This window comes from Macaca nemestrina, chromosome 9, assembly GCF_043159975.1.
Source record: "Macaca nemestrina isolate mMacNem1 chromosome 9, mMacNem.hap1, whole genome shotgun sequence".
Classification (NCBI taxonomy): Eukaryota; Metazoa; Chordata; class Mammalia; order Primates; family Cercopithecidae; genus Macaca; species Macaca nemestrina.
The window spans coordinates 132,012,620-132,020,981 of NC_092133.1; positions in this window are offsets into that span (position 1 = coordinate 132,012,620).

Consider the following 8,362-nt stretch of genomic DNA (forward strand, 5'->3'; position numbering starts at 1 on the left):
TCACAGTGCTGCCACACCTTCTTGCAAGTAGCTTGATCGCTTGTCTGTCCTCTGCCCTCCCCTGGACTGCGAGCCTGGGGAGTGTGGGGCTGTGTCTGTCCTGCTCCCCACCGTATCCTCAGGATGGCCACAGACACGCATACGCATAACAGGTGCCACATGCTAGAAGGACGAATGGAGGAATAGCTGGCCACAGCCAGGTGTGGCCTTGTGAGCTACTCGAGGGATACCTGGAGGTCATGTATGGGGGTGCAGGAGGTGTGGCCTGGCTCTGTGTCGGGTTGAAGCTGCCTCGGTCATTGGCGGTCATGCTCAGGACCAAGAAAGTGGCCTGGGTCTATTCTCTTATCCGAGCTGGACTGTCTGCTTCCTAAATTGTGACATTGGCTCACAGTGATGCTTCTGAGCCACTCCTGTTTATCAGTGTTCACACAGTGATTCATTTTAAAAGCTACTTATTAAACACTTACTGTGTGCCAGATGCCCTGCTAGGTTCTGGGGGTACAGAGATCAGCACGGTGGGGCCCCACCTCCAGGAGGTCACAGCCCCGTGCTCGAGCTGCGCCTGAGCGTGCATCTTCTACTGTGCTCCTCAGGGCAGCGTGCCGGGTTCTGTTTGCCAGCCCAGTACGCTGAGATCCCACCTCCCTGGGGCCCATCCCAGAGTTTCTCATCCATCAGGCGTGAGGCAAGTGTGATCATGTGTGTGTCTCACAGATTCCCCGGTGCGTGCTCTGCCGTCGGGGGCCTGCACTCAGAAACCCTGCCCTAGATTGTCCTAGGCTGGCAGTTTTCACGAGTCCTGCACATCCATGACCTCATCGTTCAGTCTTTCAGCCTCCCTCTCCTGCGTAACTTCAGTGCACACAGCAGGGGAGAGTCGGCGTTGTGTCTCGGGCCCAGGTCTTCCTGTTGGACGCTGCCCTCTCCTAGTGGCACCGGCTGGTACAGGAACAGTTTCCGGTGCCGTCGGAGTTCTAGGAGAGCTGCGGGACCTGGCCAGGGGAAGCTGTGGGGAATTGGCAGAGGCTTTCCGGAGAAAGGCCGGAGGAGGCCATGTCTGAGAGGCAGGGTGGCGGGTCGCCTTTCCGTTCTGCAAGGAGCACGGGCTTGGCAGGATGGGCGGAGGCAGAGCAGCTCGTGGGCAGGGCCCCAGGCCCCTACCTAGAAGGCAGAGGAGGGGCAGGTGGCGTTCCTTCCTGGGCGGGCCTCCTCTCCTCGGCAGTTGGGACTTGGGCCTCGGTCATCCCACCTCTGTACAGGCCCCAGCGGGAGGTCAGGGCAGCCTTGGCCTGAGAGTGCTGTGCGTGATGGCCAGACTGGGGCCTGTGGCCCTGCAGTTCACACAATCGCCCCCTCTGTGTCAGCCCAGGTGGCCGTGGGACTCTGGGCCTCATAGTTTCCAGCGTCCCTGGACTGGGCCAGGCTAGTCCGGGTTCAGTGCTGTCTCATCAGAAGGAGGCTGGGAGGGAGAGCAGGGAGGGGCCGGCTCCAAGAAGAGCTCCATGTTTCCACGGGCAAGGAAGGGAAGGTGGAAAACCCTGCGCTGGGGCGAGCAGCTTCCTCCCGTGTTGTCTCTGAGCAGGAAGCCAGGCCTGCCCAGCCCCGGGGAAGGAAAATAACTCTGGACACGTATTTGTAGAAAGTGGGAAAGCCCTGTTTCTCAGGGGTGGTGAACATTTAAATGTAAAACTGGCTTCTCTGCTGAAGTCCCCACTGACTATCTGGGAGGGGCCCAGGATGCAGAGTGGCCGGGGCTGCTGGTGCCTGGTAGGGGCTGGTTGTCCCTGATAGGGGCTGCCTGTCCCTGGTAGAGGCTGGTTGTCCCTGATAGGAGCTGGGTGGTTGTCTCTTGTTGGAGCTGGTGGGTTCTCCCTGGTCGGGGCTGGTTGGTTGTACCCAGTCAGGGCTGGTTGTTTTGTCCCTGGCTGGGGCTGGTGGGTTGTCCCTGGCTGGGGCTGGTGGGTTGTCCCTGGCTGGGGCTGGTGGGTTGTCCCTGGCTGGGGCTGGTTTTGTCCTGGGTCGGGACTGGTTAGTTGTGCCTGGCTGGGGCTGGTGGGTTGTTCCTGGCTGGGGCTGGTGGGTGCCTGGCTGGGGCTGGTTGGTTGTCCCTGGCTGGGGCTGGTTGGTTGTCCCTGGTCGGGACTGGTGGGTTGTGCCTGGCTGGGGCTGGTTTTGTCCCTGGTCGGGACTGGTTGGTTGTCCCTGGTCGGGACTGGTAGGTTGTGCCTGGCTGGGGCTGGTTTTGTCCCTGGTCGGTACTGGTTGGTTGTGCCTGGCTAGGGCTGGTGGGTTGTCCCTGGCTGGGGCTGGTGGGTTGTGCCTGGCTGGGGCTGGTTGGTTGTGCCTGGCTGGGGCTGGTTGGTTGTCCCTCGCTGGGGCTGCCGGGCCTGTGGGCTTTCACTCCTGCATCTCGTCTTGCTCCCGAGTTCCCAGGGCCATGTGAATTCCCTGCGGTGATGATGGGGATGAGGAGGGTGTGAGCCAGGTACATGCCAAGCACCTGACACTGGTGTCGCTGAGGCCCGTCCTTGAGGACAGTCTCTCCCCCCAGCCCTGGCCCTGCCTCTGCGCGCCGTGGGGAGGGGAGACCATGTTCTTATGAACGGCTCCTTCCATCCCAGGCGGTCTGAGTGCTCTACAGTTCCCCGGACTGAGTCGAAATCTCTCCACCTGTCCTCTCTGTGGCCACTCAGAATGATCTGGCATGACGGCCCCTCAGCCTTTAGAACCTCCCAGCTGTCTGTACTTCCTGGGTCAGTGTGCTCCGTGCTTTCCACCGGCTCTGGGCTCCTCTGGAAGCTGCAGGCTTCGATGTGGAATTGAAAATCCAGCAGGGGGCCGGGCGCGGTGGCTCAAGCCTGTAATCCCAGCACTTTGGGAGGCCGAGACGGGCGGATCACGAGGTCAGGAAATCGAGACCATCCTGGCTAACACGGTGAAACCCTGTCTCTACTAAAAAATAGAAAAAAACTAGCCGGGCGAGGTGGCGGCGCCTGTAGTCCCAGCTACTTCGGAGGCTGAGGCAGGAGAATGGAGTAAACCCGGGAGGCGGAGCTTGCAGTGAGCTGAGATTCGGCCACTGCACTCCAGCCTGGGCGACATAGCGAGACTCCATCTCAAAAAAAAAAGAAAATCCAGCAGGGTACACTTACAGCAAAATGTACCTTTGAAATCTGGTACATTTTGGAGGATCTGGTTTTTAGAAACAGCAAGCAGTCCCTTGGAATCAAAACTATATGAGGTGGATGACTGAGCTGAGAAAAAAACAAAAATCTGGTTCAAAAGGAAAACTTGAGTGATTTTAAAAACCTGGCCTAGCCGGCGCGGTGGCTCACACCTGTAATCCCAGCACTTTGGGAGGCCAAGGCGGGCAGATCAAGAGGTCAGGAGATCGAGACCACCCTGTCTCTACTAAAAATACAAAAATTAGCCAGGCATGGTGGCAGGCACCTGTTAGTACCAGCTACTCGGGAGACGGAGGCAGGAGAATGGTGTGACCCGGGAGGTGGAGCTTGCAGTGAGCCGAGATCGCGCCACTGCACTCCAGCCTGGGCGACAGAGCGAGACTCCGTCTCAAAAACAATAACAAAAACAAAACAAAACAAAACAAAAAACTTGGCCTAAACTGGCACTGAAAGTAGTTATTCCTAGATAAATTTACAAAAGATAATCAAAATGATAGCAAGGTTACCAGACAAACTGTGGGGCTTCCCAAGGCAAGGAGACCTCAGTTTCTTGAGAGCTGGCACACCCAATAAAACAGAGACAAAAATGTCAGCAGTGCCACTGAGGAATATTGGCAGAATTGTGATAATTTGTGACAGGGCAGGAGGGGCCAACAGTTTGTAGGGTACCCGTGTCACAATGGAGCTGCAGCTGGAAACGTGTAAGGCGAAATACCACCTGGTCCCTGCTGTCCCCTGTGCTGGGCCCGGGGTGGAGGTGGAGGCGGAGGCAGGCCTGGGCAGTGCAGTGCTGCCCAGATGCTGGGTTAGAGCCAGGTCCCTGGACTTTCCACAGAAGCCTCCTTGCCTTTCTAGCAACAACCACGGCTTCAAAGGCCTGCCAAGGAGCGGATCGGGCAACCCCAGGAGCTTGTGTAGCCGTGTTGTGTGTAGCAGTCCTGCACGTCAGGGCGCTGGAAACTCCTACAGGCAATTCTAGGTTCTAGAACCAGCTCCTAAGTGGGGGAAGGGAGACAGAGGCCACCAAAGGACCTGCCTGGAGCTGGGTCCCCAAGGCCGAGGTCATAGGCACCAGATTCAAGGACCCCCCTATCCGCTGTCTTGGGGGCCCTTCTCAGGCCCAGACTCACCATCCACCTCCCTTTCCTCTTGGAAGCTGCCCTTTGCCCCCGCTCCCTCTTCCTGCCAAGCCTGCCCTCAACTGGCCCAGCCTTCAGTTGCCTTTTCTTGTCACCCCTCTAAGTGGCCCCATCCCTGTTACTATGCCCCTGAAGCCTATCTAAAGATCAGCAGGAGCCATGGGGAGAAGGGGGCCAATTTCGTTGAGGAAGTGACTCTGTGGGTGGCAAGGAAAGAAGGGAAGCAAGAGGGCAGGACACACTGGAGGGTGCAGCCTGGCTGCCAGGGCAGGGCACCTGCGGCAGCCCCCAGAGGCCCCTGAGGAGAGAAGTGAAGCCTCCCTGTTCCATGTGTAAGCTGCTGGGACAGCCCCACCTGTCAGGTGGCCGTAGGGAGAAAGGAGCTACCATTTAGCACCACACAGTGTCGGCATATGGCAGGGACACAAAGATTGGCTGAATGTGTGAATGAATGCATGAGACTCTCATATCTGGTACCTCCCCGCTGCCGTCAACCGTTTTATATGATAGATGTTTAAATTCAGTTCTTGTGGCTTTTAAGATTAGACTGAAGGGCCAGGCACAGTGGCTCACACCTATAATCCCAGCACTTTGAGAGGCCGAGGCGGGTGAATCACCTGAGGTCAGGAGTTCGAGACCAGCCTGGCCAACATGGTGAAACCCCATCTCTACTAAAAATACAAAAATTAGCTGGGCGTGGTGGCGGGCACCTGGAGTCCCAGCTACTAGGGAGGCTGAGGCAGAATTGCTTGAACCCGGGAGGCAGAGGTTGCAGTGAGCTGAGATGGCGCCACTGTGCTACAGTCTGCGCGGCAGAGCGAAACTCCATCTCAAAAAAAACAAAAAGAAAAAAGATTGGACTGACGAATGAAGAGCCTCACAGAAAGCTTCACAGTCACATGGTGATGAATTAGGGAAGTCACGGTCATGTGAACCCCTCAGCCCTGAGTTGGGAAGGCGGGCGCAGGAGATGGGGCACCTCAGCTGCTCCGACATCTGGGCACGGCCAGTCCTTCTTAAGCCTTCTTACTCTTTGAAAACCGTCTTCCCAAGCAGAGGTTATTTTCCCCAAATTCAAAATGCCAGACGCCAAGTGAATAGTCACGTAAAAGGGATACAGTCTGTCTGATTTCAAGGACCAGGAAACTTGTAGAGTCCGAGAACCGGTTGGAAACTGAAGGTGGCCAGGTGGCATTGCTGGCTCCATAATCTGTTAGAGACATGGGTTGTATGAGGACTTGGGCCATTGCATAAGGGCCACAGAGGGCCAGGGCATCTTCAGAAACAAGGGCAGGTCCCTTGCTGCCATCCTCACACTCAGGCAGTTCATGGGGGGAAATGCACCGTCCCCGCAGTCAAAGGGGCCTGGGCCTGAATGGGAGCTGTCCTTGAGTTGTGTGCACAGGCTGTGCAGGCAGCAGCTCCCTTGTTCATTCAGCCCCACCCCTGAAAGGCATTTCCAGAATTTAGGTCACTACTGTTGGCAGCGTTGCTTCATGTACAAACACTCTGAGGTTAAAGTTTATGAAGGGTGACCTGTTTATCAACCACTGAGTTCCAGCAGCCTCCGCTTGCAAATGTGAATTCTTATCTGGGGCTGGGGTGGGCTGGTCATAGCGACTGCTCTGACTGCAGCAGGGGACGTGGGGGTGGGGGTCGCATGCTGGCCTGGGGTTCCTGCCATCTGCCCAGCCCGCAGCAGAGAGGCCTGGGGCTTTGAGCATGCCTACAGCCGGTTGCACTTCCAGATGCTCCCGAACCTCAGAAGCAAGGGTCAGTGAGGGACAGGGTGACCAGGGCTTTTTTTTTTTTTTTTTTTTTTTTGAGACGGAGTCTCGCTGTGTCGCCCAGGCTGGAGTGCAGTGGCCGGATCTCAGCTCACTGCAAGCTCTGCCTCCCGGGTTTTTACGCCATTCTCCTGCCTCAGCCTCCCGAGTAGCTGGGACTACAGGCGCCCGCCACCTCGCCCGGCTAGTTTTTTGTATTTTTTAGTAGAGACGGGGTTTCACCGTGTTAGCCAGGATGGTCTCGAACTCCTGACCTCGTGATCCGCCCGTCTCGGCCTCCCAAAGTGCTGGGATTACAGGCTTGAGCCACCGCGCCCGGCCTGACCAGGGCTTTAAAGCAGCCTCAGGAGCCAGGAAAACCTGCATGAAACCCAAGCAGTGAAGCAGGAGGGGACCCGGCCCGACCCTGCCTTGCTCCAGATCCTCCTGTGCCCCGGACAGAGGGGTCTGGCTGTGGACCCCGCACTCAGATCTGGGGATTGCAGTGGGATCCAGGCAATGCTGGGGCGCCGTGACCCCGCTGCACTATGCAGGGTGTTTTGGGAGCTTCTCCCCTAGGCTGGAGTTTGCTGTTTAGGTCGTTACCAGGAGTCACCATGCAGCCCCTTCTTAGCTGGTTGCTGCATAGGAAGCTCCTACAGTCTACGTAAGAAGCAGGCCTGGAGGATACCCTTTCGGGCTCCTGGGTATTGGCTTCCCCCCTCCCCCAAGGACAATACCCAGGAGGAAGCACGAAGCCCGCTTTGCTGAGTGATGGGCATTTCATAAGTCTTGTGAATGTGGAATGCAGAGGGCTGAGTTCTGCTGTCTTGTTTGGAAGAGGCCTTTCAGAAAGCCTTCATCTGTCAAACTCCAGCGCGGACTGTTGCCATGGTGAAAAGCGCGGGGTGGGAGGGCCCCTGGGCCTTTTCTTCTGTGGATGGCTGGATGCCCCCACAAGGCTTTCATGCCGAGAGAAAGTGGTGATTCTGGCAGTGAGGGAGAAGCCCCAGAGGCCTGGGGGAGGTAGACCACGTGGAGTTGGCTTCCCAGCCACGCCTCCGCTTCACATTCAATGACAGAGCACGTGATTTCCCAGAGCGGCTTGCAGCTCTGTCTTCTTTCCTCAGTTATTTGAAAGCAGGGCTTGTCCAACTAGCAGATTAGAAAAGGAGATGGGACTTGTTCCCCCTACTGAAAAGCAGGGGAGAAAAGCCTTGTGAAGAGAAGACACAAAACCTGTTTGGTGACTTGTCGTTTCAATGAAAACACAAACCTCTCCAGGTGAGCACTCCCAACTCCTCCCCTTCCTCCTCCCCCAGCAGCCCTGGCAGGGACCACAGGCATGATGAGAAGAACAGAAAAACAAGGCAACTGCTCACTCAGAGTTCACCATTCTTTGATGGCAGAAGTTTAAGACCCCAGGAAGCAGTTTAGGGGAAAACAAGTTTGTTAATCTCGCCACGTCACAGCGAGAAAGACACGCAGAGAAACAGTCTCTTGCTGGGGGAAGTCGCCGTCGGGAAGACAGCACGGCAGTTCGGAGTTTCTCGATAAGGAAATTGTTGTCATATTTTATCTTTCTCTTTCATTCCTCTTTATTAGCCATTAAATACTGATTTCCTTAGATTACCTATTGTATATTAAAAAAACCAAACACCAAATCACTCTGACAAGTCAGAATCCTCACAGCCAGAGGTGTGGAAATTTAAAAGAGAATCCATTTGTTTTTTCTTTGTTTGAGAAAAGGTCTCGCTCTGTTGCCCGGGTTGGAGTGCGGTGGCAAGATCTCGGCTAACGGCAACCTTGACCTCCCAGACTCAAGCGATACTGCCACCTCTGCCTCCTGAGTGACGTACTACAGGTGCATGCCACCCGGCCGGGCTATTTCTTTTTTTTTTTGTAGAGATAGGGACTCACTATATAGCCCAGGCTGGTCTCGAACTCCTGGGCTCAATCGATCCCCCCACCTTGACCTCCTAAAGTTCTGGCATGAGCCACCGGCCAAGAGAATATATTTCTGATTTTTTGTTTTTTTAATAAAACAGTCAGTCTTAAGGTTTCCATAAGTCCTTGCTCATCACCTCTGCTCAGCTCTTTACAATAGCTGGTTCCAAGTGGGCATCCTACAGTGGAACTCTGCACCAGGAATTTTGAGTGAGGGATCCTAAATTCAGAAGACAGCTTGTATAGCCCAGGAGGGGCTGAAGAGCAGGCAGGCAGCGTAGGCTGTGAGCCCCGTGCCTGGGGCCGCCCTCAGATGCCTGTG